This window comes from Rhinoraja longicauda, chromosome 8 (assembly GCF_053455715.1).
Source record: "Rhinoraja longicauda isolate Sanriku21f chromosome 8, sRhiLon1.1, whole genome shotgun sequence".
NCBI lineage: Eukaryota > Metazoa > Chordata > Chondrichthyes > Rajiformes > Arhynchobatidae > Rhinoraja > Rhinoraja longicauda.
The window spans coordinates 42,237,722-42,253,739 of NC_135960.1; the positions used below are offsets into that span (position 1 = coordinate 42,237,722).

The 16,018-nt window shown below is 45.3% G+C and overlaps 1 protein-coding gene across 3 annotated transcripts in view; it reads right to left on the reverse strand.

Moving 5' to 3' along the window:
* The window catches only part of map3k13 (mitogen-activated protein kinase kinase kinase 13), a 142,336-nt gene that overhangs the window by 105,323 nt on the left and 20,995 nt on the right, over positions 1-16,018 (reverse strand). For all 3 annotated transcript variants that reach the window (XM_078403720.1, XM_078403718.1, XM_078403719.1), the window contains exon 2: positions 14,110-14,275. The gene's annotated coding sequence lies outside the window, so the exon portion shown is untranslated. The remainder of the gene's footprint in view (positions 1-14,109; positions 14,276-16,018) is intronic.

Consider the following 16,018-nt stretch of genomic DNA (forward strand, 5'->3'; position numbering starts at 1 on the left):
AACTCCTCTTGTTACGAAGGCCAACATTCCATTGGCTTTCTTCACTGCCTGCTGAACCTGCATGCTTCCTTTCATTGACTGATGCACTAGGACACCCAGATCTCGTTGAACTCCCCCTCCTCCTAACTTGACACCATTCAGATAATAATCTGCCTTTCTATTCTTACTTCCAAAGTGAATAACCTCACACTTATCTACATTAAACTGCATCTGCCATGTATCCGCCCACTCACACAACCTGTCCAAGTCACCCTGCAGCCTTATTGCATCTTCCTCACAATTCACACTACCCCCCAACTTAGTATCATCTGCAAATTTGCTAATGGTACTTTTAATCCCTTCGTCTAAGTCATTAATGTATATCGTAAATAGCTGGGGTCCCAGCACCGAACCTTGCGGTACCCCACTGGTCACTGCCTGCCATTCCGAAAGGGACCCATTTATCCCCACTCTTTGCTTTCTGTCTGTCAACCAATTTTCTATCCATGTCAGTACCCTACCCCCAATACCATGTGCCCTAATTTTGCCCACTAATCTCCTATGTGGGACCTTGTCGAAGGCTTTCTGAAAGTCGAGGTTCACCACATCCACTGACTCTCCCTTGTCAATTTTCCTAGTTACATCCTCAAAAAATTCCAGTAGATTTGTCAAGCATGATTTCCCCTTCGTAAATCCATGCTGACTCGGAATGATCCCGTTACTGCTATCCAAATGCTCAGCAATTTCGTCTTTTATAATTGACTCCAGCATCTTCCCCACCACTGATGTCAGACTAACTGGTCTATAATTACCCGTTTTCTCTCTCCCTCCTTTCTTAAAAAGTGGGATAACATTTGCTATCCTCCAATCCACAGGAACTGATCCTAAATCTATAGAACATTGAAAAATGATCTCCAATGCTTCCACTATTTCTAGAGCCACCTCCTTAAGTACTCTGGGATGCAGACCATCAGGCCCTGGGGATTTATCAGCCTTCAGTCCCATCAGTCTACCCAAAACCATTTCCTGCCTAATGTGGATTTCCTTCAGTTCCTCCATCACCCTAGGTTCTCCGGCCCCTAGAACATTTGGGAGATTGTGTGTATCTTCCTCAGTGAAGACAGATCCAAAGTAACGGTTTAACTCGTCTGCCATTTCTTTGTTCCCCATAATAAATTCCCCTGCTTCTGTCTTCAAGGGACCCACATTTGCCTTGACTATTTTTTTCCTCTTCACGTACCTAAAAAAACTTTTGCTATCCTACTTTATATTATTGGCTAGTTTACCCTCGTACCTCATCTTTTCTCCCCGTATTGCCTTTTTAGTTAACTTTTGTTGCTCTTTAAAAGAGTCCCAATCCTCTGTCTTCCCACTCTTCTTTGCTATGTTATACTTCCTCTCCTTAATTTTTATGCTGTCCCTGACTTCCCTTGTCAGCCACAGGTGCCTCTTACTCCCCTTAGAGTCTTTCCACCTCTTTGGAATAAATTGATCCTGCAACCTCTGCATTATTCCCAGGAATACCTGCCATTGCTGTTCTACCGTCTTCCCTGCTAGGGCCTCCTTCCAATCAATTTTGGCCAGCTCCTGCCTCATGCCTCTGTAATCCCCTTTGCTATACTGTAATACCGACACTTCCGATTTTCCCTTCTGCCTTTCCATTTGCAGAGTAAAACTTATCATGTGTGATCACTGCCTCCTAATGGCTCTTTTACCTCTAGTCCCCTTATCAGATCGGGATCTTTACACAACACTAAATCCAGAATTGCCTTCTCCCTGGTAGGCTCCAGTACAAGCTGTTCTAAGAATCCATCTCGAAGGCACTCTACAAACTCTCATTCCTGGGGTCCATTTCCAACCTGATTTTCCCAGTCTACCTGCATGTTGAAATCTCCCATAACCACCGTAGCATTACATTTTTGACACGCCAATTTTATCTCCTGATTCAACTTGCACCCTATGTCGAGGCTACTGTTTGGGGGCCTATAGATAACTCCCATTAGGGTCTTTTTACCCTTACAATTTCTCATTTCTATCCATACTGATTCAACATCTCCTGATTCTATGTCACCCCTTGCAAGGGAATGAATATCATTCCTTACCATCAGAGCAACCCCACCCCCTCTGCCCACCTGTCTGTCTTTTCTATACGTTGTGTACCCCTGAATATTCAGTTCACAGCCCTGGTCCTCTTGTAGCTATGTCTCAGTGATCCCTACAACATCATACTTGCCCATGACTAACTGAGCCTCAAGCTCATCCACTTTATTTTTTATACTACGCGCATTTAAGTACAACACTTTAACTTCTGTATTTACCTCCCCTCTCACATCGTTCACAATTGGCCCTGCCCTTAATTTCTTTTCCGCTCTAGAACTTCTGTTCCCATTCTTCCGAGAGTCTTTTGCAATATCTCCTGTATTCCCTTTTACCTCATCTTCATATTCACAATTTGTTAACCCCTCCCCCCCACTACTTAGTTTAAAGCCACAGGTGTCACACTAGCAAACCTGCCTGCCCAAATATTTGTCCCCCTGCTGTTAAGATGCAACCCGTCCCTTTTGTACAAGTCACCCCTAGCCCAGAAGAGATCCCAGTGGTCCAGAAATCTAAATCCCTGCTCTCTGCACCAGTCCCTCAGCCATAAATTCATACCCTCTATCTCTCTGTTCCTGGCCTCACCAGCACGAGGTACCGGTAGCAGTCCAGAGATAACTACCTTCGACGTCCTACTTCTCAGTGTTTTTCCCAACTCTCTAAACTCCCGCTGTAGCACCTCCTTCCTCTTCCACCCGACGTCATTCGTGCCCACGTGCACAACGACTTCAGGTTGATCGCCTTCCCTCACTAGGATTTTCTGAAGCCGGTCTGTGATGTGTTGAACTACCTGAAAAAGTTTTTCCTCATCTCAGTTCTAAATGGCCTACCCCTTATTCTTAAACTGTGGCCCCTTGTTCTGGACTCCCCCAACATTGGGAACATGTTTCCTGCCTCTAACGTGTCCAACCCCTTAATAATCTTATACGTTTCGATAAGATCTTCTCTCATCCTTCTAAATTCCAGTGTATACAAGCCGAGTCGTTCCAGTCTTTCAACATATGACAGTCCCGCCATTCCGGGAATTAACCTAGTAAACCTACGATGCACGCCCTCAACAGCAAGAATATCCTTCCTCAAATTTGGAGACCAAAACTATAGATTCGGACTAATTTATTGAAGGCTCATTGCTGAGTCTTGGACTTGCTTCACTACTCTGTTGACTTTAACTCGGTCAGTGGAAATTGTTTTCTTGCCTTCTGTTTCAATTGTTGCCTCAACTCTCCTCTGGGTTATGCTGTGTCATTTGCATACAAAGACATTAGAATCAGCTTTGTCAGAAGTGGGGAGTGGAGTTGTACCTGAAAGTTGTAAAGTTGTGGAGTTGTAAACATGGAATCAACAAATTCACGGTATTGTGAAGCGAGAGTGTAGTTTCGGAAAATGTGCGTCTTCAATGCTTTTAACATATGTAGATCTCGCTGCTGCTCATTGGAAGTAGAATGTCATGGAGGTTAATAACGTTTGATGTTTTTAGGTTGCATAAAACCCACAAACAACTATGAAATGAACTGTAGTTCATTGTTGGTGATTAATTATGCTGGTATTCCATGGTACCTTAAATCTTCAATGGTACATTTACAGTTGTACAAGTACCTACATGACCAACTTCATTCCTTCTTGGATGTGCATCGATAACATGTCAACATGAACCCCTTGGAATGGATGACCATTTCAATACAATACAATACAATACAATATATCTTTATTGTCATTGTACAGGAGTACAACAAGATTGGGAATGCGCCTTCCATACAATGCAATAAATTAATTAACTAATCAGTATAAATTTAGACAACCCAGTGAAACAAAATTAGAAACAGTTTTAAAACAGAATAAAGCTGAAGTAGGTCTGTGCCGGTTCGCTGTGCGATGTGACCATCCGGCTCAGCAGGACCAGTTCATAGCAGCTATGGCCCTGGGGATGAAGCTGTTCCTGAGTCTGGAGGTGCGGGTGTAGAAGGCCTTGTAGCGTCTGCCCAATGGTAGAATTTCGAACAGACTATTGCAGGGGTGTGAGGAGTCTTTGTGAATGCTGGTGGCTTTTCTGAGGCATCGTGTGTTGTAGATGCCCTCCAAGGCTGGTAGCTGTGTTCCGATAGTCTTCTGAGCTCTATGGACTACCCGCTGAAAAGCTCTCCTCTCTGCCTCTGTGCAGCTGAGATACCACACAGGGATGTCATGTGTTAGGATGCTCTCTATGGTGCAGAGGTAGAAGGTCGTCAGCAGCTGTTGGGGCAGACCAGACTTTTTCAGTGTTCTCAGGTAGAACAGTCGTTGTTGCGCCTTCTTGACCAGTGCAGCGGTGTTAGTGTACCATGTGAGATCCTCCGAAATGTGAGTGCCCGGAAACTTGAAGCTGGACTAAGGTGGCCTTGCACTGTATTGCTGGTTAACTGTACATTTGGAGACAATTTGTTCTCACTCTTTATCAATGTTTGCTCAATACACAAAACCTTTGCCAACGGCCTTCGTGTCGTGTACACAAATGTCATTGGTATATAACTCACCTACAATCTTTTTTTTGGGAATACTTGAGCAAGTGGCAAAGATGGTAAGTTAACCATATTTAATGAAGGATATTGAAGGTTTAATCAGGGAACAGAAGGAAGCACGTTAGGTATAGGAAATTGTTATTAAGCGAGTTACTTGAGGTTTTAGGGTATAGAGGAGACAATTAAAAAAATTAATTAGGGGGGGGCAAAAAGGGGCCCTGAAATTACTGATGGCTTCATGATTAAGGAGAATCCCAAAACTTTTAAACTACATTAGAAGTAAGAAGGTAGCTATGGACGGAATAGGGACCTGTGGGGTATTCTACATGTGGAGCCATGGGATACGGGGGTGTACCTGAATGAATACTTCTCTTTGGTATTCAGTTGGGAGAGGAATGTGGATACTGGAGAGTTAAGGGATAAGGTAATATTCTGTATGTTTATCAAGGAGGATTTGTGGGGATAAATCTAGAGGGCAGATGGGCTCCATTTGATGATTCTAAGGGAAGCATGGCAGGAGATTGCTGGAGCTGTGATGGAGATTTTTGCATCTTTGTTAGCAGGGGGTGAAGTAACAGAAATCTGGAGGACAGCTAATGTTGTCCCCCATTTCAAATGGATCCTTTTGACTGAATACTAATTTGTCTCTGGGTCACACAATCCAGAAACTCTCCAAAATACAATAGTCTGACAGGTCCTTTCAGAGTTACTGTCATATAACACGGTACCCTTTGGGCACCAACTCCATGGCAACCACCATACCCACCTATTATAATTACATTTGCAAGCACTTGATCCATAGCAAATGCTCACTTAGCTACTTTATAAATGTTTTTAGAGTACCTGCCTTCACCATCCCTTAAGGTAGCATGCTCCAGATTACAACCATCAGAATGAAAAGGTGCACTCTAATCCTCTTATCCTTTCCCCTAAACCTAATTCACTTGCTTCAGACCCCTCTGCTAAGGGGAAAATGTTCATATTATTACTCTACCTATGCCCCTCATGATTTTGTCTGGCTCTCGCAGGTCTCCCCACAACCCCCTCAGACTCCTCTACTCCAGGGAAAACAAACCCAGCCCTTTCAGTCCCTTCTCAGGGCTGAAATGTTCTAAGCTAGGCAGCATCCAGCATCTCAGGAGAGAAGGGATGGGTGACGTTTCGGGTCGAGACCCTTCTTCAGACTGATGTCAGGGGGGCGGGACAAAGGAAGGATATAGGTGGAGACAGAAAGACAGTGGGAGATCTGGGAAGGGGGAGTTGAAGAGAGGGACAGAGGAACTATCTAAAGTTGGAGAAGTCAATGTTCATACCACTGGGCTGCAAGCTGCCCAGGCAAAATATGAGGTGCTGTTCCTCCAATTTCCAGTGGGACTCACTGTGGCACTGGAGGAGGCCCATGACAGGTTTTTCAGACTGGGAATGGGAGGGGGAGTTGAAGTGCTCAGCCACCGGGAGATCCGATTGGTTAATGCGGACTGAGCGCAGGTGTTGAGCGAAGCGATTGCCGAGCCTGCGTTTGGTTTCGCCGATGTAAATAAGTTGACATCTGGAGCTGTGGATGCAATAGATGAGGTTGGAGGAGGTGCAGGTGAACCTCTGTCTCACCTGAAAAGACTGTTTGGGTCCTTGGATGGAGTTGAGGGGGGAGGTAAAGGGACAGGTGTTGCATCTCGTGCGGTTGCAGGGGAAAGTGCCCGGGGATGGGGTGGTTTGGGTAGGAAGGGACGAGTGGACCAGGTAGTTTCGGAGGGAACGGTCTCTGCGCAACACAGAAAGGGGAGGGGATGGGAAGATATGGCCAGTGGTGGGGTCTATATATATATGTGCATTTGTGAGTATGTGTATATATACACACTGAACTTTTTTTTCTCTCGTTTATTATGTTGTTTACTGTGTACTATGTTTACATATTCTGTTGTGCTGCAGCAAGTAAGAATTTCATTGTTCCATCTGTGACATATGACAATAAAGCACTTTTGACTTAATAGCACACACAAAACTTACTGCAGAACTACCTAGATAGTGTGTATGCAATGCATTTCAGAGCCGAATTCCATCAGCTTTATTACTTTATATGTCGGGAAAAAACTGCAGATGCTGGTTTAAATCGAAGGTAGACACTTAAAAAGTCCGAAGAAGGGTCTCGACCCGAAACGTCACCCATTCCTTCTCTCCCGAGATGCTGCCTGACCCGCTGAGTTACTCCAGCATTTTGTGTCTACCTTAGCTTTATAAATTTGCTGCATTCCACATTGTAGTGTTCAATACCTGCACTTTCTCAGCACTGTGTTTCAGCCCAAGAAATATCATTGATCATGATTAACACTCCCATCCTATCCGCGCAGGGTGTGAATGATCTGCAGCCTTATGAAACCTACTTGTGTTCCAGCCACCCCTCTCTTCCTTTTCCTGCAGAAGCAATGTTGCACTCCAGCCTCCTGGCCATTTACACTATTATATGCCGCTTTTTCTGCTGTTTGTACACTTGCAATATCCTAATGCCTAATGCTCTCACAGTGAATGGCAAATGCCTGAAGCTGTCTCCTTCTTTCTCATCAGAATCACTGCATAATGCACTTTCAAAGCTTTTTGTTAGGAACGACTTTCAGGAAGTAATCTCCACTCTTTTCCCTTGGAACCATGGAGTCTTCACATGCATTTGAATGTCCCATCCCATTTGACATGCTGTTCTCATAGGTGCAAAGCCGATTTATTTCCCTTTCTCATAAACTTTTATGATGCACGTTGCCAGTTGAAACATATCGTCAAGTGAAGAAACTGCAGATGCTGGAATCTTGAGCTTTATTATTGTCACATGTACAAGATACAGTGAAAAGCTTTGTTCTGCATGCTATCCAGTCAAATCATAAGTACAATGGATCCTTTTCTAGACCAGCTCGCAGAGAGTCACCACCTTGCGGCACCATCTTGCAACTTCCAAATCAGTGAAAAGTCCGATCTTGGCCGAAGGAGATATGCGATTTCTTATTTTCTCATTTTAAGGCCTGAGTGTCCTGGCGGCACAGATTCAATTAAGTAAGGGCCGGCCTGGCCCAGCATGGTGTTATTGGCTCCTCCCACTGTCACTCTGTGCTCTATCCACTCGCTCACCCAGCAGTTGTAGGCCCCCCATGACCAACACCAGGACCTGTGACCACAACCATGACTTTCCATTGCATCCTGCAGTCGACCCTCCACTACCATGTTCTGAGGCTACCATACCCTGCTTACCGAGCCGATCACCAAAGTTTTGGGCACTTTCCAAAGGCGTAGAGATATTTCTATGAACCATTTACAGCCATGGACGTTCTGCCTTCCAGCACAGCCATCTTGGAAAATGCACTTTTGGATAAAAAACAAGGTATTGGAAGAACACAGCCAGTCAGACAGTATCTGTCGAGGGAATGGACAGGCGACGTTTAGGGTCCACTCATCTGCCAATCACCCCCACCTGTATTCACCTCTCACTTGCCACACTTTCCCCTGCCCCACCTCTCTTTTCCAGCCTTTTCCCACCTATTCCATCAGTCTGATCCCATTCCAAAATGTTGCCTGTTCATTCCATCCACATACATTGCCTGACCCACTGACTTCCTTCATCACTTTGTGTCTCATCCCAAGGTGGACTTGTATACTGTTGGATTTCTCATACATTACTTATAATAACAGTTACTGCACCTGACTTGAAAAAGGGTGTTTATTCTGACTCTAACTACAAGGGCCTCGATACATTATATAAACTGCTCTGTCCTCTGACCACAAGACATACTGTTCTGGTGTAAATATGAGAAATGATTGTCCCAGGAGCTAATATGACTCTGTGGGAAACTGCAAATTAGTTACAAAAGCCCAGGTGAAATCTCAGGGCTCTCCGTGTGTTGTCACCCCATCAATCACCCACAACTACAGAATGTTTAGTCACCACTGCTTCATATAAATAGGGGCAAATATCCTCACATGGGCTCTGTGTTATAGCGGAATGCATCTTTTCCAGGATCCATATTGTCACCTCATGTTGTCTATGTGACTACAGGATCACTGCCGTTCTGATATCCTGTACCCCAGATCTGGTTTGCTCCCCGCTGGCTGTAGTACCATCCCCCACCACAGACTGAACTCTGGAATTCATCTGTCTCTTCATCTCTACATGATTTCCCTTTTAAAAATACACTACATGCTCATGTCAGGCAGCATCTCTGGAAGATATGGATGGGTGACATTTTGGATTGCGACCCTTCTTCTGGCCCAAAGAAGTCTCAAGAAGGGTCCTATCCCAAAATGTCATCTCTCTATGTCATCCCGAGATGCTGGCTGACCCACTGAGATACTCCAGCACTTTATGTATTTTTTTGTATACCAGCACCTGGAATTCCTTGTGTCGCAAATGTCCATTTACATGTAAACAAACAAATATGGTGCAGTAGGCCACTTGACTCTTCCAATCAATACGATTGCAATTGTGGCCATAAATCCACATTCCCGCCTATGTGTAATAACCTTGCACTCCGTGTTTATTGAGAATATCAACATCAGCTTGAAAACATTGAAACCTTCTGCCTTTTGTGGAAGCGTGCATAACCAGCAGGGAAAAAAATGTTGTCTCACATTTGTCTTGAATCTGTGACCCATTATTATTTTTAAGTGACCCCTTATTTTTTAGTTCCAGATTCTCCACAAGAGGAAAATTCATCTCCTCATCCACGATGTCAAAGACCACGCAGGAAATTTAATGTTTTAGTCAAGCCTCCTCATTCTTTGAAATGTCAGCAGGGACAAGTCTAGCTATCCAACCTCTCCTCATGAGACAACCTACCCATTCCAGGTATTAGTCTAATAAACCTTCTCTGAACTGCTTCCAACACATTAATATCCTTCCTGAAATGAAGGGAACTACCAATACGCGTCACATTACTCCAGATGGAATCTCACCAATGCCTGATATAACTGAAGCATAACGCCCCACTTTTGTATTCAGCAGTTCAGTTCCAAGATTTGGCACTTTTATTAGTTTGACCTGCTCTATAAATGCTGGTTGTTGCTGTTTTAAACATATCACCATCAGGGTTCATTAAGTAACAGAATGCATGATGTCAAGTTACCATTCACATAGAAATATGGTCTACAGGATTGCAAACTACCATGGAAGACAATGTTACAGAATAATATGGGTTTATCATACAACAATCACAAGAGCTCAGTAACCAAGAGCTTCATGCACAATAACCACTGATCTGAAATGTTCACTGTATTTATCCCCTGGCCTGGTCCACTACCTTGTTGATTTTATTTCTGGTTTCCAATAAACTAGAGCACTTTGCTTTAGTTTCACTAAGTTTCATACAGGATGCATCACCCTCAGGGGTCCACACTTACTTAGTGCTTCATCATTTGTATCCAAAGAAACAACAGCTTGTGGTTATCACACCTACAGAGTAGCAAATCGCCCAGATGAATACAACATTACCGGGTTCACACTCCTGTTGACAGCAGAGATCCACAGTGTATGAGAATAGTAACCCAAGCCTTTTGTCATGCTTTTAAATCCACCAACTTCACCATCTACTGCTGTACTAAGGAGGTATTAACTTGGATCAATGGATTCTTATTCTAGTGTGGTGCATTGCCTCCCGCTGTATGGATACAATACAGAATTCACTATCAGGAAGGATCCACATCGTTAAAGAGTCCTCCCAGGGCTAAGAAACTAATCCCACGGAGATACATATTGGTGCAGCACAAGGGATTCACTTGAATCATTTGATTCATAAGATGTGTTTGCTGTCAGGTGGACTAGCACTTATTACACATCTCTAACTAGTTCTCAATCACTTTCTTGTGGGTCAGGGCACACTTCAAATCACACATGGGAAGGATGGACAATTACTCCCCTGAATTACTTCATTCCAACAATTTCTTATTCCAGGAATTTTTAATCCAGATTTATTTATTTGAATTGAAATCCCTCAGTTGCTATGTTGGGATTCTAATAGTCCAGGCAAATGTGGCTCAACCACCCTCAGCTGTACCTCTCACAGAACACTACACAGTGGACTGCATCATCACAGAAGGTTGGTGGTTCTTGTCACAGCAGTGATCCATAGTATTACCACATCCTTGAGGAGTCTTGACATGATAGACATGGAGATAAATAAAAAAATGAATAAAATCGGAAAGAAATGAAAAAGATAATTTGCCACAGCATGTGATGAAGAATAAAGAGTGTGGACCACAACAGCTTAGAGATGGTGTTTTTGTAGATAGAAAGGATGGAGAAATTATGATTCCTTTTTGGAAGTCTCCTTCAAAGGACCATGGATGCAGGGCCGGATTAAGCTAGTGCGGGGCCCGTAGCATATGCTATAAAGGGGCCTTAAATACGGGACAAGGTGACGTCACCGCCCGCGCCCCACATGACATCACCCAGCCAGCGGCCACGTGCTCCCGCGCCCCACATGACATCACCCAGCCAGCAGCCACGTGCTCCCGCTCCCCACATGACATCACCCAGCCAGCAGCCACGTGCTCCCTCTCCACCAATGACAGCCGCCCGGGCCGGGAGGCGGGTTGCAACCTCCATTCGGCGAACACACTCAGCTCCGCTCCCCGAACACACTCGGCCCCGCTTCCCGAACACACTCGGCCCCGCTCCCCGAACACACTCTGCCCCGCTCCCCGAACACACTCGGCCCTGCTCCCCGAACACACTCGGCCCTGCTCCCCGAACTCCGTTAACGTTAACGAGCTTCGTTAGCCTACACTGTCTGGACCTACAGCGGCCCATGGGCCTAATACGGGACTCTCAGAGAGTGTGTGATAGAGGGGTTTAGTTTAGAGATACAGTGCAAAAACAGGCCCTTCGGCCCACAGTCCGTACCGACCAGCGATCCCCGCACACTAGGGACAATTTTACACATACACCAAGCCAATTAACCTACAAACCTGTACGTCTTTGGAGTGTGGGAGGAAACCGAAGATCTCGGAGAAAACCCACGCGGTCACGGGGAGAACATACAAACTCCGTACAGCTAGCACCCATGGTTGGGATGGAACCCGGGTCTCCGGTGCTGCAAGCGCTGTAAGGCAGCAACTCTACCGCTGCACCACCGTGGGGAGAATGACGGAGGATTGCGAGAAGAGGGTCGGAGGAATGGGTGCTGAGGGTGCCAGAGAAGTAGAGATACGGAGGGCCGGAGGAATGCGGTAGGGCTGGGCCAGAGGAGTGAATAGAGGCGGGACTGGAGGTATAGGGCTGAGAGGGATGGAGTAGGGATAGGGTGTGCTGGAGCAGTGGATGCTGAGAGGCATGCAAGGTGTGGGTAGAGGAAGTGGTAGAAGAATGGAGGAGGAGGCAGGGCCCGGGAAGTGAGGAGAGAAGGCCAGGGGATTGGTGAGAAAGAGGGCCCGAGCTTTTGGGATGGGTGAGAGGGAGTCGCAGGATTTTGGGGATGGGCCAGAAGAGTAGTGAGAGAGAGAGGTATGGACGGGTAGGGGGTGAGAAAAGGCCGAAAGTGTGAGGGAAAGTGCCTACAGAAATAGAAAGTAAAAGCCAGGGGGGAGGGGGGGGGGGGGGGATGGAGGGTGGTGTGGGGGAAAGAAGTTCGGAGGAAACGGGGAAAGCTTAATGGAGATGCGCAGGGGGGAGAGTGGGATGGGGAAGAGGAGGGAGAGTGGGACAGAAGACTGGGAATAAAGGGGGGAGGCAGATTGGCGGAAGAGAGGACTGGAACAGTAGCTATTTGGAGGGACGAAAGTTTGGGTGGCGAAAGGGAAGGGGGTTTGGGGAGAGAGACGCCTAGCGGAGTGGGGAGAAGGAGAGAGCCGGAGGAGTGGGGAGAGAAAGAAGACCGCAGGAGTGAAGAGAGAGAGAAGGCCCTAGCAAGGAGAGGGAGGGGCGGAAGGGTATGGAAAGAACAGGCGGGAGGTATGCAGAAGAGTGAGCAGTGGAGGATTCGGGGGAGCAGGTACCAGGATTGGGGAGAGAGTGCCGAAGGAGTAGGGAAAAGGAAGGCCAGAGGAGTGGCAGAGATGGGGAGGTGGGGGGCGGGTGATGAGGTGGAGAAAGTTGCCCAGGGACTTGAGAGAAAAGAGTCGATGAGCGAGGAGTGAGAGGGTGGGGATGTGTGGGGAGACAAGGCCAATATTCAAGCAGTGGTCCGGGGGGAGTGAGGAGTGTGGGTGAGGCCGGAGGTGTGTGGAGTAAGGGAGCCAGAGACTGGGTGGTGACGAGCCAGTAGCCCATTGGACAGCGCAGCCCCGCCAACACATTCATACCGTGGTGGTTGGGGAGTGGCGCACACAACACAGCGCCCCTCAGTGGGAAGCCGATTTCAAGCATTTAGCTTGCAAGCATTTAGTGCGGGGCCCTCAAAAGTGCGGGGCCCATAGCAAATGCTAATTTTTCTACTATGTTAATCCGGCACTGCATGGATGTAGAGTCCTGGAATTTTCTTTAAGGGTGTTGGGCCCCATACCCGCTGCAGGCTTTGCTTTCATTTCAAGTCTAGGAACCTCAGACCTGGCCCTCATCCCACCTCGAGCTTTGAACCTCAGTTCTGTGGGGCCTCAGGTTTCACTCCCACATCAGGGCTCAGATCTATTGTTCCGACAGATGTCAGACCACTCCTTCTGTCAATTACTTGCAACCGTTCTTCACTCCCCACCCCACTGTAATATAAAAGCAAGGATGTAATGCTGTGGCTTTATATGGTGCTGGCCAAGACACATTTGGAATATTGTGAACAGTTTTGGGTCCCATGTCTGAAAGATGTGCTAGCATTGGAAAGGGTGCAGAGGAGGTTTACAAGAATGATCCCAGGAATGATTGGGTTAACGTATGAGGAGCGTTTGGAGGCTCTGGGCCTGTGCTCGCTTTAGTTTAGAAGGATGAACGGGGATCTCATTGAAACCTACCGAATAAGGCCTAGATAGAGTGGATGTGGAAAGGACTCTTTGTGCAATGGGGGTCTAGAACCTGAGGACACAGCCTTAGAATAAAAGGACGTATCTTTACAACGTTGATGAGGAAGAATTTCTTTAGCCAGAGGGTGGTGAATCTGTGTAATTCATTGCCACTAGTGGCTGTGGAGGCCAAGACATTGGGTAATTTTTAAAGTGGAGATTGATAGTTTCTTGATTAGTTAGGGCATCAAAGGTTACGGGGAGAAGACGGGAGAATAGGAATTGAGAAGGAAAAATGGATCAGCCTTGGCTGAATGGTGGAGTAGAATTGATGGGCCGAATGACCTACTTTTGCTCCTTTATCTTATGGTCCTATGTTGCATTAGATTATTGAAAGTATTACATTTACTATTACTGGCTAACAATGGGATTAAAACTCAGTCATTTGTTTAGTTACATGATTAGTTACATCATGCTAAATTGGACAGACCTAATCCATACAATTTTGAAAGGCATCATCACGAGGGAGCCATTCTGTTGCAGAACCTCAACACAAATACTGTTATAGGTGCATCACCTAAACGTCTTCTCTTGGTTTTAAAAGGTACAAGATTGGATCATAAAGCTTGGTTCCTACCTTTGTAGAATACATTCCCACCAGAGGTCTGTGCGATTATTGAACACAAATTCACAAGTGGCCCGTGATGCTGTAGGGTGCATCATCCCCACGCGTCCAAAAGATGACAGCAAACATCATCCACAGGAGAATGTTATTAAAGAATGTATTGCCACAAGGTATTGTCCTGTTGAAAACAATCACATACATTATTATAGCAAGAGTATCAAGTAGTTAAAGGATGCATGATCATTGGATCATGTGTACTGAAAATAAACACTCTCAACAGTTGATTATATGCTTGTCAATTAGAGAATAGAGAAACGATATTTAACATTAACAATGTTTAATAATATTAGAGGAAACATTCATAGCATTCTATAATAGTAAAAATCTTAAAAATTAGTGGGCTAAACAGATTGGTATACATCCATTCAAGGATTTCTTCCCATTATAGAAGAAACCATGGGAATCATTTTATCCTAATGAAAAAAAGAATCCCGGGATGTCAATTTTTTTAAAAATCAAGATTTCATGACCTGAAATAAACAATAACCAAGAATCACATCACCAGCATCTCGATCTATATCTATAATGAAACACAAGTGACAAGAATATAATTTCATTACAGAAGGCGCACCAGGATTTAATTCCAACATGTATTAGCCCATCACCAGGAGTTAATTTTGTTGTAGAACACCTAACCAGAATTTACTTCAATTATAGAACATATCACTCGGATTCTCATTTATTATAGAAAATGTTGCACTCAGTTTCATCCTATGATAGAAACACCATTACAAGAATTTATATCTATTACTGGACTTTGTTAGGCCATTTCATTATATTTCAAAACACAAGAACGAGATTTCATTCTATTAGAGAACATATCTTCATCAGGATTTCATCCTCCATGGTAGAATTTATCATCACCATGATATTATATTACAGAACACATGATCTCCAGGAATTCATTCTATTATCGGACACATCCCATCAGGATATCCTTCTAATGTAGAACACATTAAAGCCGGTATTTCATTTTATTATAGAACACATCTTCACCAAGATGGAAACCTATTTTCAAACACATCATCACCACTATTTAATTCTATCATTGAATGCATCCCCACCAAGATTTCATTGATCAGCACATCATCGCACACTACTGCAGTGCAAATAATTACCAGGATTTCATTCTGTTATATAATAGACCAGCATCAGGATATCTTTCGTTTCTAGAACACATTGTCACCTGCATCCCACTCTACTCCACAACATATCACGGCCACATTTTATTCAATTACTAGACTGAGGTGAATCCGTTGGGTCCAAATCTCAACTGCGGGCCTGTCCTGGGGCAACCCTCTCCAACTGATGAAGCCCGTTGCCGGGTGGGGAGTGTCCCCCGGGGTCGTGGGTGGTCGAGGGGGGAAAGGGAAGGGGAGAGGGTGCCACTCACCTCGGGACAAAGGTGAGTAACGTTGTCCTAAAATTGTCGCGCTATTGTGTGTGTGAAGGAAACAAACGGAACACAAGAAACGCACAAACTAGACAAGATGAGAGTTTTAGAGATGGATGGATGGATGGATGGATGGATGGATGGATGGATGGATGGATGGATGGATGGATGGATGGATGGATGGATGGATGGATGGATGGATGGATGGATGGATGGATGGATGGATGGATGGATGGATGGATGGATGGATGGATGGATGGATGGATGGATGGATGGATGGATGGATGGATGGATGGATGGATGGATGGATGGATGGATGGATGGATGGATGGATGGATGGATGGATGGATGGATGGATGGATGGATGGATGGATGGATGGATGGATGGATGGATGGATGGATGGATGGATGGATGGATGGATGGATGGATGGATGGATGGATGGATGGATGGATGGATGGATGGATGG